This window comes from Palaemon carinicauda, chromosome 31 (assembly GCF_036898095.1).
Source record: "Palaemon carinicauda isolate YSFRI2023 chromosome 31, ASM3689809v2, whole genome shotgun sequence".
In the NCBI taxonomy this organism is placed as follows: domain Eukaryota; kingdom Metazoa; phylum Arthropoda; class Malacostraca; order Decapoda; family Palaemonidae; genus Palaemon; species Palaemon carinicauda.
The window spans coordinates 21196721-21224643 of record NC_090755.1 but is presented as its reverse complement, the minus strand read 5'-3'; the positions used below and the strand labels follow the sequence as shown (position 1 = coordinate 21224643).

Here is a 27923-nt window from a genome sequence, read left to right as displayed (position 1 = left end):
ACAGCTAGAACTCATGACCGGGGACACCAGAGTCCCGGACTTTTACATGGTCCTTGCTAAGTCACACCTGGTGACTGTGACCAAGGATCTGTACAGTTTCGCTAGGGCTCGCAGAGCCTGTAGAGAATTCGTGTTCGCCAGTGCAACGGTGAAACACGAACCTCGGAGACTGATTTCCTCCAATATCTGGGGCAAACATCTCTTCCCGTCCGCCTTGGTGAGAGAGATAGTGGACAAAGCTTCTACGGAGAACCGGAACCTTCTCCACAAGTGGGGCATGTCCCGAAAGAGGAAGTCCTCTCAGGACGATGGCCCTCAGCCTAAGAGAAAATCCTCAAAGCCTAGGCCCCAGCAACGTCAACCAAGACGTCAGTTTCCGAGTCCCGCTACTCCCCAAGTAGCTGCACAGCCACAGCAGACCTTTCAACTGGTCCCCCAGCTGGTGGTGTCGCAGTCGCCGGTCTTCTACTACCTTTCGTCCCAGAGGTAGGGGCTCAGGCAGAGGATCCGGCAGAGATTCTTCTCGCCGTCCCTCCAGAGGCAGAGGAGGAAGGGGAGCTAGCGGCCGAGGTGGCAAACCCTCGGGACACCAGAAGCAATGAAGACTCCGCCAATTCCAGGATCGTTGGACCTTCGATCCTTGGGCACACAGCATTGTCAAGAAAGGACTGGGCTGGAGCTGGACTCAACCACCCCCATCGTTCCAGCAATTCTTCCAACAGTCAACCCCCCTCCTGGAAGAATATGTCCTGGAACTCTTGAACAAGAAGGTGATCAAGAGGGTAAAGTCAACCAGGTTCCAAGGGAGACTCTTTTGTGTTCCCAAGAAAGACTCAGACAAACTCAGAGTCATTCTAGACTTTTCCCCTCTCAACAAGTTCATCGCGAACAACAATTTCAAGATGCTGACTCTGCAACAGATAAGGACCCTTCTGCCTCACAGGGCCTACACAGTCTTCATAGACCTGGTGGATGCCTACTGGCACATTCCAATGAATCACTACGCTTCCTCCTACCTAGGATTTCAACTCCAAAGGAAAAGATCATTCTCCTTCATCTCTCACCAAGTCCCGGAACTTCAGATCGATCTCTTCGCGACGAGCGACAACAATCAATTTCCTCGATATGTGGCCCCGTACGAAGACCTCAAGGCAGAAGCGGTGGATGCCATGTCCCTGGATTGGAACAGATGGTCCAAGATCTACCTGTTCCCTCCTCCCAACCTTCTGCTGAAAATCCTATCCAAACTGAGAACCTTCAAAGGGACAGCGGCCCTAGTGGCTCGCAAGTGGCCCCGGAGCAATTGGTATCCCCTGGTCCTGGAGCTGCAGCCCACGCTGATCCCCCTACCGGGCCCAGTCCTCTCTCAACAAGTACAGAAGTCGACTGTCTTCGCTTCATCACTGAAAGTCAGGGACCTTCATCTCATGATTTTCTCTCCTTAGCCGTAAAGAAAAGGTTTGGGATCTCGAAGAAAAGTTTAGACTTCCTCGAGGAGTACAAGACAGAGTCTACCAGAAGGCAGTAGGAATCTTCCTGGAAAAAGTGGGTCTCTTTCGTCAAGGCAAAAAATCCTACGGAGATCACTATTGATTTCTGCATGTCCTTCATTCACCTTCATGGACAAGGCTTGGCGGCCAACACGATTTCCACCTGTAAATCGGCCTTGACTAGACCACTCCTATACGCTTTCCAGATTGATCTGTCCAGTAACATCTTCAATAAACTGCCAAAGGCATGCGCTAGACTACGCCCAGCACCTCCACCAAAACCTATCTCCTGGTCCCTTGACAAGGTGCTCCATTTTGCCTCTAGCCTGGACAACGATTCGTGCCCTCTGAAAGACCTGACTCAAAAAGTTATCTTCCTTTTTGCTCTCGCCTCGGGAGCCCGAGTCAGTGAAATAGTGGCATTATCAAGAGAAGAGGGTCATATCCTATTCGCCGAGACAGGAGATCTTACCCTCTTCCCCGATCCGACGTTTCTCGCCAAGAATGAACTACCCACCAAGAGATGGGGCCCTTGGAGAATCTGTCCCCTGAAGGAAGATGTCTCTCTATGCCCAGTGGAGTCTTAAGGTCTATCTTCGAAGAACTTCAGACTTCGGTGGAGGACAACTCTTCAAATGAGAAACATCGGGTAGCGACCTGTCACTGAAACAGCTAAGAGCGAAAATCACCTACTTCATTTGCAGAGCGGATCCTGACAGTACACCCGCAGGTCACGATCCTAGGAAAGTCGCTTCTTCTCTGAATTTCTTCCAGAGTATAGATTTCGAAAGCCTCAAGAGCTTTACAGGCTGGAAATCATCGCACGTATTCTTCAAGCACTACGCAAAACAGGTACATGAAGTGAAGCATTTCGAGGTAGCTGCAGGTAGTGTTATGAAACCTACTGCTTAAATCTGCATAGAACAGTGAGTTACTTGGGACTCTAACTCAACGGGTGCCTGTGTTGACCCTATCGTGATACATAGTGATTTAATGGACACTTGGTGTTTCTAATAGACTGTTCTTTACCAAGGTGAAATGTCATAGAAATTTTACACGCGTGCCACATGCTCTAGAGCATGGAGTGTTTTTTTAACCTTAATAAGACTGGCGTTCCTCTGGGAACTTGTGTTTCTAAAAAGCAAACTTTCTTTTCAGACTGAAGACCACCGTCTTTCATTTTCTATGTACATTGTTCATTATTACTGTAAATAAATTTTATAATCATTATTGTAATTACTACTATAATGACCTGCAATCTTAAAAATAAAATGTCTATTTTATCACCATGTGCGTCTCCTTTCGCTCCTATTCTTTATTAAGAAATATACAATTGTTATAGTTTCATTTACCTCTTTAATGTCTGATCAAAAAGAATAATATAAGTAATTATGTTATATACTCACTTATGCCTTTATAATATTCCTACTCGAATATTAACCTTTGTCCTGTCTCCGAGACCAGCATGATCTCTCCACCAGGTGAGTAGTAATTATGTTATATACTTACTTATGCTTTGTTAATATTCCTACTCGAATATTAACCTTTGTCCTGTCTCCGAGACCAGCATGGTCTCTCCACCAGGTGAGTAGTTCTTCAATGATCACTTCGAGATATTCCTTTTGTCCACCAGGACTTCCCTGCCAGGGGGGCAGGAAACCAGTTCATTATAGAATCTCTGGTAAGGACATTTACTAAAAATATTGCTCGAAGACCTTGGCACTTGGATTAAAGGGGAAAAAAACCACGATACATTAATTCTCTGGTACACTTCCATCAGGACGACATGGCTTGAGCCCAAAAAACGGATTGAGCCCAATAAACGGATTTTGAGCGAAGCGAAAAATCTATTTTTGGGTGAGATAGCCATGTCGTCCTGATGGACCCTCCCGTCTATTCTAGTTCAGCCTTTCAGGCCCCTCCCTGACCTACTGAATCGTGGAGATTGGTAGGAGCTGAGCTCAGGATGAGGACGGACGTGACGTCATTTAGCAATGGCGCCCGTTTGTTTACGTCTCGAGTACCAAAAGTAGCCACGGATGAGAGTAACTTTGGAACGGCTCCTCAGTTACTCAGCCCATTCCCATATTGAAGTGTTAACTCTATATGGGGTGCAGATAGCTATGTGGCGTGTTAATACATGCGGCCCCTGTTGATATACGATATCCTAGAGGGAAACCTTTAGGGTACTCGCACCAGAAGTTAGAATTCTGTGATAACCTTTAGTTTAATTCTCTGGGAATATCCACTGTAGTTAAATATACCCTCGGAAGCTACTGAAGGAACCTTCCATCCGGACGACATGGCTATCTCACCCAAAAATAGATTTTTCGGTTCGCTCAAAATCCGTTATATATGTATATGCGTGTGTGTATAATATATATATATATATATATATATATATATATATATATATATATATACATATATATATATATACAGTGAACCCTCGCTACTTCGCGGTTCGACCATGGCGGATTCACCACTTCGCGGGTTTTTTCCATAACCCCTATATAAATACATATCGCGGATTTTCCGGAAATTTCGAAAATACCGCGATATCTGAAGACCCCAAATACGATATTTCGTTAACTGTAATTCCATTAATACTGTAATTAGTAATATCTGCTCTTACTGATTGTTCATTGCATTACATATGATATATAATTCAGCACAGAAAGAAATAAAACACGAAAAGAGAATGTGATCATACGATAATTCAGTACTGTATACAGTACGTAGTAAAATTAAATCGAACATGAAACGCAAATCAGATGCAGTCATACCATATTAGAATGGTGTAAGGCTGCTGATGGCTACTATTGTACTACAAATGTAATGGATGTGCTTCTTTTCCATGAATCTTTTGTATGTATACGTACGTAGTACTGCATCCAATAATATTCTTTGTTGCAAAAATCACATTTCAAATAAGCGTACGAGAGAGAGAGAGAGAGAGACACACATCCTACAACAAAAGAATAAAATAGCATACGTAAAGGTATTATTATTATTGTTATTATTATTATTATTGTTGTTGTTGTTAATAAAATTATTATTTTTATTATTATTATCATTATTATTATTATTATTACTGTATTATCATCATTATTTATTATTATTATTATTAATACTGTACGTACAGTATAAGCGGGGTATCTTGTACTTTGAGTTGGTAACCTACGCATCATATAAGACGGGTTGTGATTGGTTCAAGCGCTGATAGATGACGAATCAGAACTCAAGTTTTGTTATCTCGCCTGTGATTGGTGTTTTGCCCGCATCTCCAACCAGCAGCATCTAGGTTCTCGTGGCGGCCACTTTCTCTTACGCCGTATCGCTGAGTAGACGTTCTTAAGTTTGTGAACTTTAATCTGTGCTGTGTGCGACTGTTTTAAGTTGAACTTTTTGTTGAACTTTCTGTTAAATCCTACTGTACAATGGCTCCCAAGCGTTCTGCTTCTACTAAGGCTGGTAGTGAGCCTAAACGCCACCGAAGGATGATGACGATTGCTGAGAAGGTGACGCTTCTCGATATGTTGAAAGACGGTAGAAGCTACGCGGCCGCAGCCCGCCATTTTGGAATCAACAAATCCACTGTTAGCTATATCAAGAAGGACATAGCCTTGGATACGAACACCATCCGAACAAAGGCTTTGAGCTTGTATGAGAATTTTGCTGCAAAGGAACCTCAAGACGACGACGGCAACCATGCTGAAGAAGATGATGATGCAGATGAACCTCAACCAGGGACATCCACTGATTCCCAGCCTCAGAAACAACGTTTTTCCGCCAGCAAAGGATGGTTCGCGAAGTTTCAGAAATGCTTCGCCCTGAAAAGCATTTCCCTGCATGGCGAGGCTGCTTCGGCTGACACTGCCGCTGCTGGAACTTACGTGAACCAGACGTTCAAGAATATTATCGCCGAAGGTGGATACAAGCCAGAACAAGTGTTTAATATGGATGAGACCGGCTTGTTTTGGAAGAGAATGCCGTCGCGAACTTTCCTGTTCAAAGAGGAAGCCAAAGCCTCTGGCTTTAAAGCATTCAAGGATCGCGTTACCCTCGTGATGTGTGGCAATGCTGCTGGATTTTTGCTAAAGCCGGGCTTATTTATAAGTCGAAAAATCCTCGCGCTTTGAAAAATAAGAATAAGAATCTCCTTCCCGTGTACTGGATGCATAATCCAAAAGCATGGATTACAAAGATGCTGACCTCCAACTGGTTCCACCAGTGTTTCATCCCGCAAGTCAATGAATATCTGGTAGAGAAGGGCTTGCCATTCAAGATCCTTCTCCTTATGGATAAAGCTGGTGGACACGCAACTGACCTGTCGCGTGAGGGCGTTCAGGTTGAGTTCCTGCCACCCAACACCACGTCATTAATTCAACCGATGGACCAGGGGGTTATCAGGGCGTTCAAGGCCCTCTACACGAAGAATACCTTGGCGGACCTCGTTGCGTGTGTGGATGCTGCCCAAGATGATGAGGATGAAGATTTTAACTTGAAGGCATACTGGCGGCAGTACACCATAGCCACGTGCCTGAAGAATATTCAGAAGGCACTGCAAGAGATGAAACCTGCAACTGTGAATGCGAGCTGGAAGAAGTTGTGGCCCCAGATTGTTTACGACGACGAGGGATTTACACCTGCTGAGATTCAACACTCTGCAATACGCAAATCTGTGCAGTTGGCTGCCATAATTGGAGGTGACGGGTTTGGCGACATGACGACTGAAGACGTCGACGAGTTGTTGGACTGCCATTCCCAGCCGCTAACTGACACAGACCTAGAAGACCTGACGAAATCGGCAAGCGAAGAAGAGAGTGAAACCCAGGAAGAGACCCAAGAAAATGTCGAAGAAACGGGCTTAACACTAGAACGGCTTGCCAAGGTCTGCAACCATATAAAGGAGGTGAAAGAAATGTTGCAAGAGTGGGACGAGGATATGGTTCGGTCTATGCAATTCTCCAACAAGGTCGATAACATCATGACTCCCTACAGGATGCTCTTAGAGCGAAAAAAGAAGCAGCGGCAGCAACTTCCGATCACAATGTTCTTCCAGCCTCGCAAAAAAGAGCCAGTTCCTCCTGCTAGTACGCCTTCGGAAGAAATTGAAGAAGTTGAAGAGGTGTCCCAGGAAAAGACACCTCCGTCTGAAGAGACGTAAAATACTATCATTGGCTGCACAGTAGAAGACATCATCAGCTTCATCATCATCATTTCTACTGTGCAGCAAATTCATCGCCATCATCATTCAAGTTTTTCTTGAACTTCTTTCGTGGTGAGTACAGTAACAATCTTTATTTTTTACTTTAATATTTTAACATTTTAATATTTGTGCCTGTTTTATAGCTTAGTACTGTATGCATTAAGTTAAAGGGAAGGTTTTAAAAGTCTACATGTTGTAACCTATCATATTTTTTTTGTTTAAAATTTACATTTACAGTACGTACGTAAAACAATCTCTCTCTCTCTCTCTCTCTCTCTCTCTCTCTCTCTCTCTCTCTCTCTCTCTCTCTCTCTCTCTCTCTCTCTCTCTCTCGTAAATTGATTTTTTTTGTTTAAAATTTACATTTACAGTACGTACGTAAAACAATCTCTCTCTCTCTCTCTCTCTCTCTCTCTCTCTCTCTCTCTCTCTCTCTCTCTCTCTCTCTCTCTCTCTCTCTCTCTCTCGTAAATTGTTTTCCTGCTTTGCTACGTACAATATGTACTGTATGATTTTATATAGATTCGGTAAATTATATTTGTAATAACATATTTTGTAAATGCCTTTACTGTAAATATCATTATTTATCACTTTCATCATGCACGTTAAATGCCTTCTTTGTTCTGAGCGTGGTTGTTTACTGAGCGTACAGTATTTTATGACGCCGTCGTTTCAGGCGGCGTCATGAAGAAAAACATTTCATTTGGAAGTCCTAAGAAAAATTAAGTAAAACATTGGTAATAACAAAATCAACATACTGTATAATCAATATAATCGATGCAAAAACTAACCTATACATATATGTGTACACTAAATGAGTTTGTTTCTTCATTATGATCAGAGATGAACGTAAACAAAACATTGGTTGCCATTTTTTATCGTGCTTTTTAGCGTGTTTAGGAAACGCATGATATAAAATCGCCTTTAATATTTGTGCCTGTTTTAGTTTAGGGTACTGTAGTACATGCATTAAGTGTTCTGTACATTAAAGGGTAGTTTGTTAACAGTACTACGTACAAGGGAAGGTTTTAAAAGTCCGAATATACATGTTAAATAAATAGGTAAATATGGTGTCACTACTTTGCGGATTTTCACCTATCGCGGCCGGGTCTGGAACCTATCTACCGCGATTAACGAGGGTTCACTGTATGTATATATATATATATATATATATATATATATATATATATATATATATATATGTATATATATATATATATATATATATATATATATATATATACTGTATATATAACTAAATGGTGATTAGATAGGCTGCAAAGCACAAAAAGGCGTAGGCCTACCCACTATTCTATTACCATCCATTTGCAGTTGATTGCCATAACTTCCATTTATTTAATCTATTTTTGCTCTCCGAAACACCTCCCAATAAATTGTTGATTAGTAATGGCTAGAAACGAACATCTGAACGCGTACCCCTTCAGGAACTGATGAAAAATGGCGTAATCTTGGGTGAAGATGCTCGAGCCGCCGCGATTTTTTAAAACATGAAACATAGTCTGGCGGCAACTGCAGCGGCTTGAGGCTTCCCGCGCCTCCTATCTGGCCACCTACATAAGATACCTAAGGTTTCAATTTTCAGCTGGAACCTCTTGCCGCCAACCTTGCCGCTAGCCGCGCTTGGTCTAGCCGGACTCTGATGGGGATATTCTATACATATTTCTATGAAGAAGAAACAAAGATGAGTAAACCTTTATATTGTTGCAATTAATTTACTTGCACTTATATGAAAAATAGTGAGTAATTTCTAAATTGGTAAAGCTTACGTGATCAGTAGAAAATATATTTGTGGAAATGGGGATTTTTGTTTGGTTTTGGGATTTTTTATCATGACTTTTGGGGATTTTTAGACTAACACATCTGGCAACACTGCCCGCTAACAACAATAAACTACCCATTCGAGTTTCAAACAAGTTGTTACAACAGCAATTAGAACTAATATATTTACACAATCATTTTCAACTTACAGACTTATTAATGGGTTGAATTATATCCTCTTGTTGTAAATCACCACAATTTATTAAAACAAAGTCCATTTTCTCATAGGTATCTCCATCAAATATGGAATGCATCATTGCAGGTGATTGCCCACACCAGAAAATAACACTATGATCTTCCTTAATATTAGTTACCAAAAGTTCGACCACTTCGCTATGGCGTTTTTCTTTTGCGTTTTTTCCACATGTAGATATTCTGTATATTTTTTTTAACTTGGTGTCGTGGACGTATCTTGTGTTAATACAGTTGACCGTTGCACCGGAGTGAAGCAAAAATTTAACATTGCAGTCATGGACTCTCATCATTGTTATAATCTTGAGTCACCGTTTTGTTTCAGTGCAAACAACCATTTTTTTTTTTTTTTCTGATTGCTTCCGTCTTCGTTCGCTACTATATATACCTTTGCCACAATACATTTTAAAGAAAATTGTCCCTTTTCTGGCAGCCTTTGCATACTTGGCCATATCCATATGCAGAACGGTTATCCTTGTCAAAAGCATGACTTCGTCCAAAAATGCGCAGCCTTACATCACTTTTTCAGTTCGTGGCTTTGTTGTATTCTTCGTCTCTCCCTTTTTGAATTTGCTCTTCTACTGATCTTTGTCCAATTACTTGATAGAAATTTCAATTCAATTGACTGTTCGTATGTTCTGCAAATATCGCAGCAACTCTTGGAGGTTGCCTCTTGCAGAGAACCAATATTTACTTGATTTAAGGACTGCTTTCCTGTTACTATCTCGGAGGAGAAACAATAGTGACACTCCAAAATAAAACCATTGTTCCCTAGGCTTGGGTAGTGCCATAGCCCCTGTACCATGGTCTTCCATTGTCTTGGGTTAGATATATATATATATATCCGCCGGTTGAGATACTACCGCTAAAGAGTTATAGGGTCCTTAGACTGGCCAGACAGTACTAAATTGAATCCTCTCTGGTTACGATTCTTTCCCTTTGCCTACACATACACCGAATAGTCTGGCCTATTCTTTACAAATTCTCCTCTGTCCTCATACAACTGACAACACTGTGATTATCAAACAATTCCTCTTCACCCAAGGGGTTAACTACTGCACTGTAATTATCAAACAATTCCTCTTCACCCAAGGGGTTAACTACTGCACTGTAATAGTTCAGTGGCTACTCTCCTCTTGGTAAGGGTAGTAGACACTCTTTAGCTATGGTAAGCAGCTCTTCTAGGAGGACATTCCAATATCAAACCATTGTTCTCTAGTCTTGGGTAGTGTCATAGCCTCTGTACCATGGTCTTCCACTGTCTTGGGTTAGAGTTCTCTTGCTTGAGGGTACACTCGGGCACACTATTCTATCTAATTTCTCTTCCTCTTGTTTTGTTAAAGTATTTATAGTTTATTTAGGAAATATTTATTCTAATGTTACTGCTCTTGAAATATTTAATTTTCCCTTGTTTCCTTTCTTCACCGGGCTATTTTCCCTGCTGGGGCCCTTGATGTTCATTCGGGAGCATTTAACATTTCACAATGCGTATTGTTCGCCTACTGTTTGATCATCACTGTCAAAACACTCGCTGAATAAGAAAGTCTTCAGTTTTCTCTTGAAAGCCCCAATATCCTCAATTATTCGGATATCTCGTGGTAGTCTACTTGTTTACTTGTTTTGGGTTTAAATCCAACCCTCCACTGAAGTCGAATGAACTACTTCTCGGGCGGGTCCATATCAATCATCTAACGAAACATTTTCATTATAACTTATACAATTCTTTGATTGTAGCATCTTCCAAATCATATGATCTTGTGAAAAGTAATGTCTTTAGTTTCTTCTTAAATTCAATTGCTCCCTTTAGGTCCTTCATTTCAGTTGGCAGTTTATTATAATGTCTAGGCGCACAGTAGCTAAAAGCCCTTTCACCAAATTTACTATTTGTTCTTGGTTCAGAGAGCCTATGTTTGTCACTCATGTGTCTTATGTTAACATTTGTTTCTAGTTCTAGTTTGTTCAGGCATTCTTTTAGATATTTTGGTTCAGTATCTTAAACGTTAGTAAGAGTAGCTTGTATTCAATTCTCGCCTTTACCGGCAGCCAGTATAATTTAATTAGTGCAGGGGCAACTCTTTCCCTATTGTGTAGTCCTTTAATTAATCTAGTGGCTCTGTTTTGTACTCTCTGAATTTTCTTCAGCTGTTAATTTGGTAAGCCATAAAACTGTGAGTTGCAGTAATCAATTCTTGAAAATATGTGGTGATTAATGAGTATGGCCATAGATTTTTCATCTAAGTATTTACTAATAAATGCTATGTTTCTAATATGATAGTTACAATTTCTTACCATATTATTTATATGTTCATTCATTGTCAGTCTATCATCCATGATTACTCCAAGATTTCTGACAGATTTCTTTAGGTCAATGATCGATTGACCTATTTCAATTCTTTGGAAGCATTCGATTCTTTTTATATCTTTTTCATTTCCAAAAATAATACATTCACTTTTATCTTCATTGAGCTTGAGCTTTTTTGTTAACATCAAAGCCTTAATGTCATTCATTATTTCATGTATCTTTCTTTTAGCTTCATCAACTGACTCTATTGGGAAATAGAATTGTGTATCATCAGCGTATATTTTAAACTTAACTCTGTGAGTTTCAAGTATATTTTCCAGTTCAATCGTGTAAATTTCAAACAGGAGAGGACCTAGTACACTGCCTTGAAGCACCCCTTTGGTTAGTTTTCTTTTCTCAAATTCAACATTTGATATTACTACTTTAACTTTGCGGTTTTCAAGATAACTCACAAACCAGTCATATGCTCGTTCTACGATGCCCACAGCTTTAAGGTCTTCCATCAGATATGTATGTTCTACAGTATCAAATGCTGCACTTGGATCAAGCATCACAAGAATGCAACACTTGCCATTTGTTATAATTTCTGTTATGCCATTTTTAATCGCTAACACTGTTGTTCCTTGGAGTAATTTTCTCTGTATGCAGATTGATCATCAGGTATGGCATTAGATTTTTTCAGATGTTTCCAGGTTTGTTCGTGTACAGCAGTTTCAATAATTTTCGAAAAATATGACAGATTTGATATTGGCCAATATGAACCTAAATTGTCTGCATCACCTTTTCCTTTATACACAGGCTTGATACATGCAACTTTTTCACAATCAGGGAAAACTGCCTGTGTTAGACTTATATTTACCATGTTTCGGTAGGTCTCTTGTAGTCTGGTGAAATTTTCTGCATCTATTACATCGTTAATTGGAAATGGGTCATTTCCGCAGTAGGTTTTTTTTTACTTTCTTTATTATTCGCATATAATCACTCTGACTTAACTCTTTGAATACCCTTAGCTTACTTACACCTGTTGCTGATGTATTCATTCGTTCTGTTGTGCCGATGTTGTGAAAAATGGAGCAGATTTGATTTATTTTTTCTTCAAAATAATCAATAAAATCATCTGCTAGGCATTTAGGATCATTAGTTATGTCAGGCAATACTATTTCTGTCTTTAGACCTAATAGTTTCTTTAGGTTCCTCTGTATTTTCCGTGGGTCATTTTCATTGCACACTTTTTTATAATGGGCCTTTTTTTTAACCAAGATAAGGTAATTGTAGCGATTTCTAGCTGCTTTGTAATGTTGCCAGTTTTCATTATTTTTATTTTTCCATTTATACTCCATTCTTCTTTTTCTTTTTTTTCTCTTCATGTAATTCATTATCAAACCAGTTCGATTTTTCTTTAATTGTGATTATTTTTGTTATTTCCGGGCACCTATTATTATAATTAGTTGCAAGTATAGTTTTACTTCTATCATAATGCAGTTTATACAGGATTCTCTCTTTACGAGGGTGTGCTTCTCTTCACAGTTACAGACTGGTGTTATCCCTTTTATATCCTCTAGGCTTTGTTCAATGAACTCTTTTTGATCAAAGTTATTCTTAATTCTGTATGTGATTTCCTTCTGTATTGCATTATTTTTTCTAACATCTATTTCACAAGACATTAACTCATGCATTGGGGATATAGAGCAGTCAGGTTCAATTCCATATTTAGTATGATGTTGTTTTTATTTACTATAACTAGATCTAGTATATGATTAGACTGAGCTGTTGGTTCAAACACTGTTTTCAAGGTAGTGGTTGTCAATCAATTCTCTAAATTCATTGACATATGGGTCTACTCAGTTATCAATATGTAGGTTGAAATCACCACATATAACTATATTTCAATTGTCGTTCAATGTATGTAGTAAGTTATTAAATTCATATAGAAACATTATTTTGCTTTTGCTCGGTGGTCTATAGAGTACAACTATTTGTAGATTTACATTTCGAGATAAAATTTTAATATTCATATATTCAAATGAATTAACTATGAGACGATTTCTTACTGTAACTTTATATGATTTCTTAATTAAGATTCCAATGCCACCACCTCTTGTATAGTCTCGGGGCTCTAGAGCCTACAGTAGACGTGTATCTAGATTTTAATAGTTTGAAACCATCTGTAACTATTCTCGTGTCAGGACGATTTTTTGGCTGTTCAATATACATCAATTATCTTAGATATTTTGGACGACCGTTTCTGATAACTTGATGGGTTATTGTGCATATTTCAAATTCAATTCTCGCTTTAATCGGCAGACAACGTAGATCAATTAGTATAGGGGTGATCCTTCCTCTAGGTGGGATACCTTTTATCAGTCTTAATTCTTTGTTTATTATGTTTTGTAATTTCTTTAGTTGTGTTTTTAGTAGATTGGGTTACAGTAGTCAATTTTGGTGATCAAAGTTTAGGCTATTGCTAGTTTCTTTGCAGAACATTCATCCAGGTACTTCTTTAAAAAGGCAATATTTCTTAGACGATGACCAACTGTTTTTACTACATTATTTATATGAACATTGAGAGACTAGTTTCAGTCAAGAAATACACTTCGGTATATAACGAACTTAACTAGATATCGGGACTGGGTCATTATTTATGTTTATTTGAATATCACCCAAGCATCTCAGTGTTTCTATTTCCCACCACCATAAATTTAGTTTTGGTCTCATTTAATTTTAGTTGTATAATTGTCATCCATTCTCTAACACTATCTAGGATCCGGTTTAGAGTTTAAGTAGTGTAATCTATATCATTATGGAAAAATAAAATTGTCATCCGCTACACACCATGGCTTTGCAGTATTTTTGATAGTCCAATAGTATAGATGCAGATGCAATACGCAAATCGGAGGTGACAGGCATACTTCATCTATTTATTCGCGAATCCAATAGAATGTTTTTTTTTTTTTTTTTTTTTTTTTTTTTTTGTAGATTACTCTTCAATCCGTTGATGGAAGTTTCCGCTAAAAAAGTCGATCCAAAATGAGAGACAAATTTCCTATAAATTGCCCATTTTCTTCTTATGTTAAGGTCTTGTTTAATTACTTACGTATTATTTGCGAACTCACTTGATCGCTAACAGAGACGTTTCATATAAAATAGTTATTTTGCTTGTGAAAATTCACTTATTTCTAAATTGAATATTTATTTTGGAAATATAATTATAAATTCATACAAAAATAAAAATAAATATGTAAATATGATACATTGTAATATTTAAATAAACAAATGTTATATGAAGTAGATACGGCAAATAAAATATGGCAAAACTAAACGCCTCCAAATTTTTGTTGTTTCTTGCCGACGTAAAGGCAAATCCTCGACGCCAACACAACTCGTTACTCACCTGAACGGCTGAACCTGAAGCTATTTATGTTAGAATGAGTTGAACATGACAGGCAAAGTAAACAGAACCCGAGTCGAACGTAGTTACAGCAACTTACAAAGTATAAATGCGGAGTTTGATCTTTTACAAGAAAAATAGCTGGTTTGGTGCTGAATTCAAGTAAGTTTTGTTTGTAGCTTTCAGATTTTAACATATTTTACGTGTATCAATGTACTCTCTCCCAACCAGGAACGTTTACATTAATGTTTAGGATGATAAGTACTAACATTTAAATCTAAAGTATGTTTCTAGAACCTTGGTATGCTGTATAGGCTCATCCAATTCAGAGCCCTTAACTTATCAGTAGGTTAGGCTAATTGGTAAAATTTCAGGTAAAGTTGTACTGTATTTCAGATTCTCATTTCGAACGAAAACATATGTTTTCCTGAAGGAAATGACGTGATTTAACGTGATTTAATGGAATTTGACCTTCATTCCAACCACAAACAAACAGAACAACCAGTTCGACTAACTTCAAGTAGCCGAATTGGTTGTTTTTGTTACGGATGTAATTAAGGTGAAAACTGGTTAAATTACATTTTTTTCTACAGGAAAACACATATTTTCTGTCAAAATGTTTAAATATAATGGTTTTTGTTCAAATTCCGTCCTCACTTCACTCATCAAGAATGTATGTACTGCGCACGTTAACATAAGCAATGTTATCCTAACGTTAGCAATGCTACGCTGACATTGCTAATGTTAGCAATGCTATGCTAATATTAGCATTTTTCCATATACCCTTTACACAATATATAAAAGGGTACAGAACCTAACAAACCCACCTAACCTAGCAAGCCCCCCGGACCCCCTTCCCAGGTCACAACCCATAACCCCCTTCCCAGGTCACAACCCCTAACCGGGGGCAAGCTGACCCCCTTCCCAGATCACAAACTTGTACTGGCAAGCGGTAATGTTAAGTTGAGCACGCTAAAAACATTTAAATTAAAGAAATTAATGACTTACTTTTATGACCTGGACAACAAAACTTGTGGGTCTCCGGGGTATTGAGACTGTGAGATCTTAACTTCTATGAACGGCACTTGGGACACTGTAAACGTTGGGGTATTACATTATGTGATTTAAGGAAATTATCAACACTGGATGACATATAAAAAAATTCCCCCTGAAATTTAGCAAATGCTTTTAAATATGGAATACTGCAGCCTTTACAAGTACGAAAAAAAACCTCACTTGAAATAACAGACCTGAATTGGACAAAGGTTTCCACGGAAAAGGATTTGTTAGAAGGGGTATGAAGAGACCACTTGAAGAGATAAGGGAAGGGGGTTGCGAAATATTAACCCCCCACCCCCTGTACAAACTTTCTATACGTATGGGTTCGTGATTAGTTAACGGAAAAACAACGGAGTCTAGAGAGTAAACTTGAATGAAGTAGAATGGGAAACTTGTCCAGAGCAAGTATTTATGTAAAATTGGGGTGTGACAAGGTAATAACAAAATGAATAAAATGAATATAGAAACATAAAATGGAGTGTATGATAAATAATATTTAATAGGAATATAAAATTAGGTGATTTTATAAGGTATCGGATGATAAAATGAATAATTCTTGGGTCAAACGTAATATGCATATGAAGGTATCACATAAAAGAAATGGTAATCAAGTCAAATACTTGAATGAAGTCGAATAGTTGAATTTGTCGGGTAGAGTAGAAGAAATCCTATTGGTGGAGGCAGAGTTTATGCGCAGAAGGAGGAGTTTATCCACAGAAGGTCGAAACCTGCTATGTACAAACAAACGAACGAGAGCCACTACAACCGACTCGTAGAATGTCAAAAAATAAATGAAAAACACTGCTAATGTTAGCATGTTATGCTAATGTTAGCTTGCGCAGCTCAATATTACTGTATTTTTTCATTGGTTTATTATACATCCAAGAAGGTAATGTATAGAGAAGAAAAGGCTTGTTTTACTATTACTTACCGTTTCCCCAGTATGTTTTCCCCACCCAAAACCCCGAGTTCCCACTGGGGTCCCCCATTATCATTGGATATAGATATATATATATATTTCTGAAACTACACATTTGCGACGGGAAAGAGTGTCATTTTCAGAGAGCGGAATTTTTTCTATAGAAAAAAGTAGTTTTTTCCCTAGGTTACATTGCCCTGTAATACAGTACAATAATACCAAATTTCATAAGTAACCAATAATCCTTTTGGAAAAAATAATAGGTGTTCTCAGTGTATTTTTGTTTGTATCAAACAATTTTGATGACAATAAATGTTAGAAAACGGTATTGTCCTATTAAATTTCTTGATCCTGACCTAGATATTAATCTCTACCACTGTCATTCAGTTAGTTTGTTATGCATGTTGTATAAGATTTTTCATAATTCTGACCATCCTTTGTATTCAGATCTTCCTGGACAGTACCGCTAGAGAGTTATGTGGTCCTTTGACTGGCCAGACAGTACTACATTGGATCCTTCTCTCTGGTTACGGTTCACTTTCCCTTTGCCTACATATACACCAAATAGTCTGGTCTATTCTTTACAGATTCTCCTCTGTCCTCATACCCCCTGACAACACTGAGATTACCAAACAATTCTTCTTCACCCAAGGGGTAAACTACTGCACTGTAATCGTTCGGTGGCTACTTTTCTCTTGGTAAGGGTAAGAGACTCTTTCGCTATGGTAAACAGCTCTTCTGGGAGAAGGACACTCCAAAATCAAACCATTGTCTTCCACTGGCTTGGGTTAGTTCTTTTGCTTGAGGGTACATTTGGGCACACTATTCTATCTACTTCTCTTCCTCTTGTTTTGTTAAAGTTTTTATAGTTTATATAGGAAATATATATTTCTGGGCTCTGACCTGTGCCGCCCAGTGAAATGCTCCTTTTACATCATTTCTAAGGTAATAACTGCTATGAATTTTACCAGAGAAAAAAATTGTATAGGAATGCTAGGTTGAACCCAGCTCGCTCACCTATTAAGGTGTCGATATAAATAACTGGGGCGTGATTAAATCACAACCAGAGGCCTTGCACCATTTAGATATCTCCTGTCAATATCCCCGAACAGCGAGGTGCTGTTCAACGTCCTAGCTCTGAAAGGCTACTACGAACGATCCCACCCACGCTAGTGACGACACTCCTTTTGCATAGCACCTGCTTGCATACGTTATCTTTTTTCTGGTGCGTGTTTTCCTTGGATTACCCAGGATTTATCTCAGGATGTCGGACCCTACCATCACTCCACCTAAGTTAAGTACCAGATCTGTGAGTTTTGAGATTTTGGAGGTGGCCTTGCCCTTATTTATTATTTTATCACAGTTTTATTTTATCCACGACCCCGCATCGGGTCCTCGTAGCGATCGGCCACCTCCTCTCTCTCTCTCTCTCTCTCTCTCTCTCTCTCTCTCTCTCTCTCTCTCTCTCTCTCTCGTCGTTTTAACGTTTTACAATGAGTCTTCTATACTGATTGTTCCTCGTTTTGAACTTTTCTGGGTATCCACGGTTCACACCCCGTGTTATTTTATATTATGGTAGTCTGTTATTACGATAACAGTTGTTTACGATATTACGGTATCGTAATTTCATGTTAGGTTGGCATGCCTGGTAGCTTTCGAGCGTTACTAGTTTTACTTCGTTTTACGTTCCGCACGTCACAGGCGTTCATAACAATCTTATTAGCATACTTTTTATTCTAGTATTATTAGTTCGAAGGGACTTTCACGAGACAGTTTTTGTCTTACGTTTTTTTGTCGGCTCTTCACCGACTTTATGTTATGTTGGTAGCCCTGCCTAGCTCGACGCGCTGTTAGGCTTGGTCTCCCCCTGTCTCTCGGTTCGCCCCTCCGTACTATCTTACGATTGATATTATTATTATTATTGTTATTATTATCCAGCATGTCTTCCTCTTTTATTTACCTATTAGTTATATTATTATATTGATATCATAGTCTTTCCGTGTGATCATTCCAGTCTTGGGTCTCTGTTCAGGTTGGTACTCCTGTCCTCTGCCCCACTAGTAACCTCCCTCTCCCCATCCGCCCGGCACCCCCACCCCAGGGTTGCCTTCCCTCTCTCTCTCTCTTGTCGAGTCGTAGAGTCAGCTGTTTTGCGTTACGTTCTCTCCCCCGGGGCTTTCGCTTAACTCCGTTCTGGGCGGTTCCCGATAGTATGTGAGGCTTATTATTATATATACATTATCATACATTATTTTGCCTTTTTCCCCTACCCTACCGTAGCCATTTCTTTCCGCCGACTCGATTGGCCATCAGTCAGCGGGAGGCATTCTGCTTGGTCTGTGGTATCATGTTGTGTTTATATTACATATTTTTAATGGTGTTCCACACTTCACGGACTCCATGTGTTATTATTTCATTACGGGATCCCCGGACGTAGCTTTCACTTTATTCCCTGGTCGAGTTAATTAATCCTGTGTGCCGTCGACGGGTTTGACCCTCGACTCCCCCCCCCCCCCGTCCGCCTTCTCCGGTGAACTTTCATGGGCCCTGGGCTCTCTCAGTTGTCTCTCCGGAGCCAACGTTACCTGTAACCACTTGGATTAATCTCCTCTATATATATTCACATGTTTATATATATATATATATACTGTATTCCCTGTTCTCGACTTTCCCCCCCTTTTTTAAATATGATCACACTTAAGGATTGACTTATTCTTACATATATTACAGTCATAGTATATCCTTTTCACCACGATAGTGATATAATTTAAGCCCCCGGAGCCTCCGGGCCCCTCTTGCTTATCTATAAGATACTCTTGTATCTTTTATTTTACAGACAGTACGCTGTGCGATGACGGCATGTTCGGCGGTCCTCCACCAACCCTGCGGCCACGATGTGTGCCGTTCACATGCCCACTGTGCTGTTCTGGTAGATGATTTGATTGTTTGGCATCCGGACAATTGTGTAGTTTGCTACAAAATGACCTCCACTTAAACATCTGACACGGTGAGTGGAATTACTTTTAGCTATACAGTACATATTACAGACTTGGTAAGTGGAGTTACAATTAATTACAATTAATAAATTTTAAGGACACTGTTCTTTGGACTCCTCGCATGCCCTTCGATAGCTTCGTGTCTCCGAAGCCCCTGATCTTTTTCCTTTTTCTTTGGCATGATATTCCTTACCCTCGCTAATAGTCTGTTCTCTTTCAGAGCTCTCAACTTGAAAAGAATACAGCTCAGGCGACCCTCAAAATCTGGATTGGCGGGTTCGCCCGTAATGTGAAGGCCAAACAGCCTTATATCCTCTCTGAGGAATGGTGCTCTCGCCTTTACCCGCATGCAAAGACTTCGGCCGGGGTCCCCAAAGATTTGGCGGATCCTATCATTGAGAACATTGAATCCCTACTATTGGCCCCGGATCAAGAGGAGACAGGCGGGACCTTAACAGAGGACGTCGCTATCCTCGATTTAGACGTAGAGCCCATGGCTCTGGATGACCCCGACACAGGTAGGGACATAGGTGAGTCAGGTGGGTCTCGAGCTAAGATTCCTCTCCTTAGCCCGACTTTTTCTTCTACTTCTGATCAATCTTCATTTCAAGGATTCCCGGGGACTCCCAGGGCTGATCACAAGCCCCGGCCTGTTGCCCCCAAGGTTAAGGCTCACCGCAGGTCTTTACACAAAACCCACAAGTCTTCGAAGTCATCATCAGTGAAGTCGCAATCTTCTTCCACTAGAGTCTCTAAAGACTCAGTTGCTGTGTCCTCGACCTCTCAGGGAGTAGTCTCCATTCCGGCACCTGTCTCCCCCCCCCCCCCCCCGCCCCCCCCCGGTAATCATTTGACCCGAAGGAATTTTCGGAAAAGATGTTCACTCGTTTTGAAACAATGTTATGAGAGAGAATGACTAATGTGGAGACCATGGTTCAGGGACTCATGCGTTCGGGGCTGCCAACACAGCAGCAATATCCCATCCCCGACGCCTCTAAGCTCCTACCTTTCATCAAAAACAAACCTTGGCGGTTAGCATTACATGCCCCCCTCTCAGATGGCATGTTATCCATAGAAGGTTTCGGAACTCGGCCTCTCGAGGACTACGAGTTCTACCCGCCGGGTCTTGAATTTCCCTTCCCCGGCTATGCCCGCCTAACAGAGGAGGCTCTAATCCGCCTGGATAAGGTCCCGAAAGAGACCGTGATCTTCCCTAAAGAACAGGCACAGTCTGTTTTGGTCCGCATCTTCAATGAATGGGACTGTATGAATACAATGATCAGCCTACAAGAGCTCGTATACTATGTTTGTGGTCAACGAGCAGACCCCGACTCCATGCGCGACCAAGATCATGGAGATTGCCTATCAGGCTACCAAGGAGGAGAAGCCCTTACCTGAACTCAGAGAGACGGACTTGACTTCCCTTCTCTTCCCGGGGGATAATGTATGTTGGCGGAACGCCCCATCTACCTTCTCGGTGGGCAAACTGAGCCCGGACTGTGCTTCGACGCAGTTCAGTGAACGCCTTCCTAAACTTGCGGAGTCTCTGATTAAATTCGAGTTTGACACCAGGTGTAGGCTCGGTAGGTCGATTAATTCGGTTACTCTTTCCGAATTGACCGTTGCCACTTATGACGAGGAACCTCTCTTTAAAGTCCTCACCAAATCTCTTTTGCAGACCTTACTGACTGACGCCTATAATTTTCATAATGCCAGGTTCCGTTGCCGACGACATGTACTGTCTGAGGCTACGATTAGGCACGAACCTAATAGGCTCATCAAAGCCCCAGTCTGGGGTCCGGATCTCTTCCCGGAGGACCTAGTGGATTCGGTTCTCAGCGAGGCAGCTAGAGCCAACCAAAGCCTCAAGGTTAGGTGGGGCCTAGTCCCTAAGAGGAAGTATGAGTCAGCTAGTACCCCAATCCGAGGTAGGAAAAGGTTGAGGCCCTTCCACTCCTCGCGATTTAGACCTTCTCTCCAAGTGGTACAACCGGTCCCAGTTCAGTTTGTTCCTCAAGGTTCCCAGCCTTCTACCTCAAAGGGCCATCAACAACAACATTAGGTGTTGGTCCCTCAAGCCCAAGTCGCCTCAACTTCATTCACAACCTCCCCCGCCTTTAACCCCACGTATGAATCTCAGGGTTCTTTCCATGGCTACCAGCGCCACAGGGGTTCCAGAGGTGCCTTTCATGCCCGAGGTGGCGGAAGGGGTTCCCACCGAGGCAAGTCTTTTCGCGGAGGCAGGAGCGGCAAATCATCCTCCAACCATTGACTCGCAGGTAGGAGGGAGACTGTACAAATTTCGGGACCAATGGAAGTTCAGCAATTGGGCTTCCAGCATAATCTCAAAAGGTCTGGGGTGGAGCTGGATTCAGGGACCCCCTCCACCGAAGTTTCTACCAGCTTCCAACGGCAGAGCTACATTCATTCACGAAGGATCTGTTGCAAAAGAACGCAATCCAAAGCATACATCGCTTAAGATTTCAAGGTCGCTTATTCAGCGTGCCAAAGAAAGGCTCAGACAAACGAAGAGTAATCCTGGACCTGTCTCGTCTCAACTCCTTCATTCGTTGTGACAAATTCCACATGCTTACCGTCTCGCAGGTGCGGACCTTACTTCCCCGTGGGGCCGTCACCACCTCCATAGATCTTACAGATGCCTACTATCACGTTCCAATAGCAAGGCATCTTCGTCCGTTTCTGGGCTTCAAGCTAGGCAAACAAGCCTATGCATTCAAGGTGATGCCATTCGGCCTCAACATACCGCCCAGAATCTTCACCAAATTAGCAGAGACGGTAATTCAGGAACTTCGAATTCAGGGAATACAAATAGTGGCTTATCTCGATGATTGGCTGATCTGGTCGGGCAACGTCCGGAACTGCCACATAGCAACGAACAAGGTCCTCTCCTTCCTTCGACAATTAGGATTTCAGGTCAACCTCGAGAAATCCCGCCTGGTCCCGGAGACCAAGTTTCAATGGCTGGGGCTACAATGGGACCTAAGTTCCCATACGTTGTGCCTCCCAAAAACCAAAAGGAAGGAAATAGCGAAGAATACGAAACAGTTTCTCAGGGACAAGTTGACGTCCAGGAGGAACCAGGACGGATCCTGGGTTCCTTACAGTTCGCCTCGGTGACAGACATCGTCCTAAGGTCCAAACTAAAGGACATAAACAGAGTGTGGCGCTCCAGAGCAACCAAAAAACGTCGAGACAGGCGAGCTCGTCTTCCCCCAATCCTGAGAAAAAGTCTGCAGCCTTGGACAAAGATAAAAAATCTTTCCAAGTCGGTTCCCTTGCAACATCCGTCCCCGGGACTCGTCGTTCATACAGACGCCTCCTTAACAGGGTGGGGAGGTTACTCCCAACACAAGAAAGTCCAAGGGTTATGGTCACCGATCTTTCAAAAAATGCACATCAACGTCCTAGAGGCCATGGCAGTCTTCCTCACTTTAAAACGTCTCAGCCCGGCCAGGAACCTCCATATCAGACTGGTCCTCGACAGTGCAGTCATAGTCCACTGCATCAACAAAGGAGGCTCCAGATCAGCCCACATAAACCACGTCATGTTGACAATTTTCTCCATGGCGGCAATGCACAAGTGGCATCTATCAGCAGTCCATCTAGCGGGAGTCCGGAATGTGGTGGCAGACGCACTTTCCCGGACGACTCCACTGGAGTCGGAATGGTCACTAGACAATCAATCCTTCCAGTGGATTTTATCTCAAGTCCAGGGTCTCCAGGTGGACCTGTTTGCGACGGAGTCCAATCGCAAACTAGATTGTTACATAGCCCCCAACCTGGACCCTCAGGCTTATGCCATGGACGCTATGTCACTAGATTGGAACACTTGGAAGACGATTCATCTGTTTCCTCCGATAAATCTCCTGCTGAAAGTTTTGCACAAACTCAGATCTTTCAAGGGTCGAGTGGCTCTGGTAGCCCCCAACTGGCCCAAGAGCAACTGGTTCCCCTTGTTACTAGAGCTAGGCCTCCGCCCCCAGCGGATTCCCAATCCTATACTAACACAAGTAGTACAAACTCGAAATGTGTTAGCTTCCTCAAGGATTCTGAATGCCCTAACTTTATGGACTTCATGGAGTTCGCAGCTCAACAAGGTGCAAACATCGATCCTCTGAATACCCTATTCCTGGAATCTGACAAAAGAGAATCCACCCTCCATCAATATGACTCAGCTGTCAAGAAACTAGCAAAGTTTCTGAAAGATTCCCAAGTTGAGAAAATGACAATGAACCTAACCTGGTTTTTGAACGATGTTCTAAAGCTAGCCTCTGACACCTCGAATGAATCCTGTAACTGTATGGCATTATTAAGAAAGACACTTTTTCTTTTGAGCCTCGCCTCGGGCTCCTGAATCTCAGAATTGCCAGCCTTATCTAGAGACCCAGGTCATATAGAGTTTCTCTCGTCGGGTGAGGTCCTTCTCTCCCCTAACAAAGTTTTCCTGGCTAAAAATGAGGACCCCCAAAACAGGTGGTCTCCCTGGAAGATTGTTCCACTTCCTTGGGATCCATCCCTGTGTCCAGTTACCACCCTGAAATCCTACTTAAGTAGAACTTCCACCACAACCACAGGGCCTTTATTTATTAGAGAACATGGAGGAACCATTACCCTTAAGGGAATCAGACAACAAATTCTTTATTTTAAATATTAAACTTAGCCGGTGAATATATAATCACAACTCTGACCATCCTTTACATTCAGATCTCCCTGGACAATTCAATCCTGTTCGTAATACTAGGCAGGCAGTTAATTCTAATAGCCAGGCCTTCTCCATCACGAGGCTCAATACTACGCAGTACTCTAGAAGTTTTATGCCAGCTGTGACCAAGTTGTGGAATGATCTTCCTAATCGGGTGGTTGAATCAGTAGAACTTCAAAAGTTCAAAGTTGGAGCAAATGCTTTTTTGTTGACCAGGCGGACATAGTCTTTTTATAGTTTATTTATGACATATTTGTTTTTGATGTTGTTGATAGTTTATTATATGACATGTCTGTTTTGACGTTGTTTCTTATTTTAGAATGATTTATTGTTAATTTGTTCTCTTCATTTATTTATTTCCTTATTTCCTTTCCTCACTGGGCTATTTTTCCCTGTTGGAGCCCCTGGGCTTATAGCATCTTGCTTTTCCAACTAGGGTTGTAGCTTGGATAGTAATAATAATAATAATAATGACGTCTCCGACGGCTCGACAGATTCCAAAAACTCGCGAGCGATCGCCATGAAGGTTGCGGGTGTGCCCACCAGCGCCGACTATCGGCCAGATACCGCATATACTTGTAAACAGCTCCAGTTCTTCTCTGTCGGTTTCATCGACAAGTCGATTCCACTCGCTTTATGACCTCGAGTTTTCTACCGAATTGGTGAAGTACTTGGTTTTGGTTTTATTGCTTTCGCCGTGTTGGATTATTCAATACTATCTTCAAAAGAAATGCTTTTGAAAGGAGAGTAAAAGGGTTTTGCCCTTGCTTTTTTATCTCTGGTTTTCCATAGAGTAAAGATGGCCGACCCTTCCCTCAGTGTACGGAAGTGTGTTTTAGGCTTTTAGTAATTATTTTATCTCGTTATAAATTATTGTTGATAATTATAGATTTTCCTCTATATATTTTATATCTCACCCGCCTTTATTAGGCCTCTTCGATTAGCTTTCCATTTATACTAAACATCAAGATAAATTTTATGTTTTGTTTATATGCGGCCTTTACCTATTCCTCCCCTAGTCCGAGATGTAGGCGGTCCTAACTTGGAAACCGAAGTTAAACAACGTTGAGCCCATTCAACTTTTATTTTCGTTAAGTTTAAATCATTTGCTCTGTAAGAGTTATGAAATTAATATTTTTTAGAAAATATTTTAAGAAAGATATTCTTTGAATAGTCTTCGTGCTGTTTTTTCAAAGATGAACTAACGTTTGGTTTATTTATGCTACGCAGTTTGCGCTCTATCGTTACGATAGAGAAAGAGAGAATCACGGTTTCACTTTGCAGAAAGAGTAAATCGATTTTGACGTTTTGTTCATTCTTCTTTCAAACTGAAGTGTTTTAAATACTAATTTAAAGGAACTTGTTAATTTTCAATTTCTTAGTCCTTTCAGTTTTTTCCTTTGGTCAAATAACCTGTTTATTGATGAAGGGTGAGTGGGCAATTCTCTTGTGTGTGACAAGAGAGAGAGAGAGAGAGAGAGACGGAGAGAGAGAGAGAAAGAGAGAACGATCCGATCTTTATTCTCGTCCCAAGTAAGGAGTTTGGGAGCGAGTAACGTTGTTCTCGATTCAGTTTTTTACTCTCGTCCCAAGTCTCTGTACGGGGAGAAAGGATAAAACGTTTTTAGTTTTTATTCTCGTCCCAAGGCACTGTACGGTGAGAGATTGAAAATGTAGTCTTTAGTGAACTAGAGTTTAGTCTCCTCCCAGTCACTGATCCTTTTTAACTTTATATATTTCCGTTTTATTCGATATATATGTATATGTTTTTTTTATTTTTGCATGTGTGTTTCATTTTGTACTAATGTGCTTACATTATACGACTCATTTCGCAATTATAACCTTTTGATGTAAGGGAGAATTGCGTGCTTCAGGTAGATATCAGTTTTATTCATGCCTAATGTGAAATTATTGAAAAATACGATATCAGTGAAGTGAGTGCTAGAAAACATGTGCTGTGTTGCGGAGGGTTCGTTTGTTCGTGCTTGTCACTTGCCTAGTCCGAGACCTCTTTCAGGCTCCCATGCACCAGGGAGAAGGAATGTCGTAGGACCTAAGGGAGTGAGGAGTGTAAACCAACGAACAGACGTTCCCTCAAAGGTATCAGACGTTGCTCGACAAGCACGTCCTTGCCATAAGACAGGAGAGACAAAGTTTCTCCTCGTCATCCGAAGACTTTTCGCAAAAGAAACCTTGGCGCAAGGTTTCTAGACCCTTTAAGCGAAAGTCAGTCCCTTCAGGACAGGTCCAGCGTCCTGGCTGTAGCCATGGGGACAGCTCTGACCCTTTGCAGTCGTCGGAAGACTGTTCGCCTATTAAACGCAAGCGTAACACGGGGTCCGAGGGTCGCGGTAAAGGCAATGTTTTGCCAACACAGACGTTACCGTCGTCTCGGCCCGTTCCGACTCCCGTTGATCCTAAATGGGTTGTCCTGCAGGACATGCAGACTAAGCTTGCCTCCCTTATGGAGAAGTATGACGTTGAGCAGGTTCACGATGAACCTTCGCTTTCGAGTCGCCGTTACGCTAAACGAGACTCTGGCCGTCAGCCGCCCAAACGAGCATTTACTCGTCCTTTTGATGTTATGAAACGTTTGTCACGTCAGTCACGTAACTTGGATCCTCACTCGCTGCAGTCCCGTGTTGACTTTCAGCCGCTGCCGCAGCTTCGTGTTGACGTTCAGCCGCTGCCGCAGTCTCGTGTTGACGTTCAGGACGTTCGCCAACCAGCTCAGTTGCCTTGTTTTGACGTTGAGCGTCAAGCACTGCAGTCAAGGGTTGTTTTGACTGCTCAGTCTAGGCAGTCAAGGCAGTCTCGACTTGACGTCGAGCGTCCATCAACTCCTGTTGTTGTTGCTGGTCAGTCTTTTCAGCAGCGACATGACGTCGCTTCCTTGACTGCTACTGCTGCTCCTTTGCGTATGGACTTTGCCTGTCAAGCATTGCCACCGCGGCAGGTCTCTCCTTTTCATGAGACTCGGCAATTGTCGGACGAGGTTCTTTCAGATGAGGAAGTTGCTGATCCCCCTCCTACTGATATTCCTTTGGGGACTTTGTCAGACGGAGAGGAGCCTAAAGCTGCTCATCCCTCTATGGACTTTAAAAAAATCATGCTGATTTTTAAGGATCTTTGTCCGGACCATTTTGTAACTGCTGCTCCTCGTTCGCCTTCGTCAGAGTTTACACTAGGCCTAGCTACTTCGAAGCCATTGTTTTCTAAGCTAGTGCTCTCTCGCTCTTCTAAGAGAGCTTTACGTTTGCTAGGCGACTGGTTGATCACCAGGAGGAGTTTGGGGGAGACTGCCTTTGCTTTCCCTCCTTTTAAACTGGCTTATAGAGCGAGCGTCTGGTATGACACGGGAGAAGTTCTCGGCTTGGGAGTTCCTGCCTCTGCCCAGGGAGACTTCTCAAGCCTCATAGACTCTCCCCGTCGCCTGGCCATGAGACGCTCCAAGATTTTATGGTCGGCTTCAGAGCTAGACCATCTCCTGTTAGGAGTTTTTCGAGCGTTTGAAGTTTTGCTGTACAATTATGTCATGCATGAACAAGGCTATCAGGGATGGCTCCAATGATCTGACAGCCACGTTCTCTGCAGGAACAAGGCTATCAGGGATGGCTCCAATGATCTGCCAGCCACGTTCACTGCAGGAGTACTTAAGATGTAAGTGCGCTCAATGTGTTCTTTGTCAAGACAAACTTCACGATGAAGACTACCAAATCTGTCTTGGCAGCATTAAAGGAAGGCGACTGGATGGTCTCTCTCGACCTTCAGGATGCATACTTCCACATCCCGATTCATCCAAA

At 41.6% G+C, this 27923-nt stretch overlaps 1 long non-coding RNA gene and 1 pseudogene across 1 annotated transcript in view; one reads left to right on the top strand and one right to left on the bottom strand.

The window, feature by feature from the left end:
- The window catches only part of LOC137624339 (uncharacterized), a 165230-nt gene that overhangs the window by 97933 nt on the left and 39374 nt on the right, over window positions 1-27923 (bottom strand). The window lies entirely within an intron of this gene.
- LOC137624336 (zinc finger protein 83 pseudogene) overlaps window positions 14397-27923 on the top strand; it is a 137395-nt pseudogene continuing 123868 nt past the window's right edge.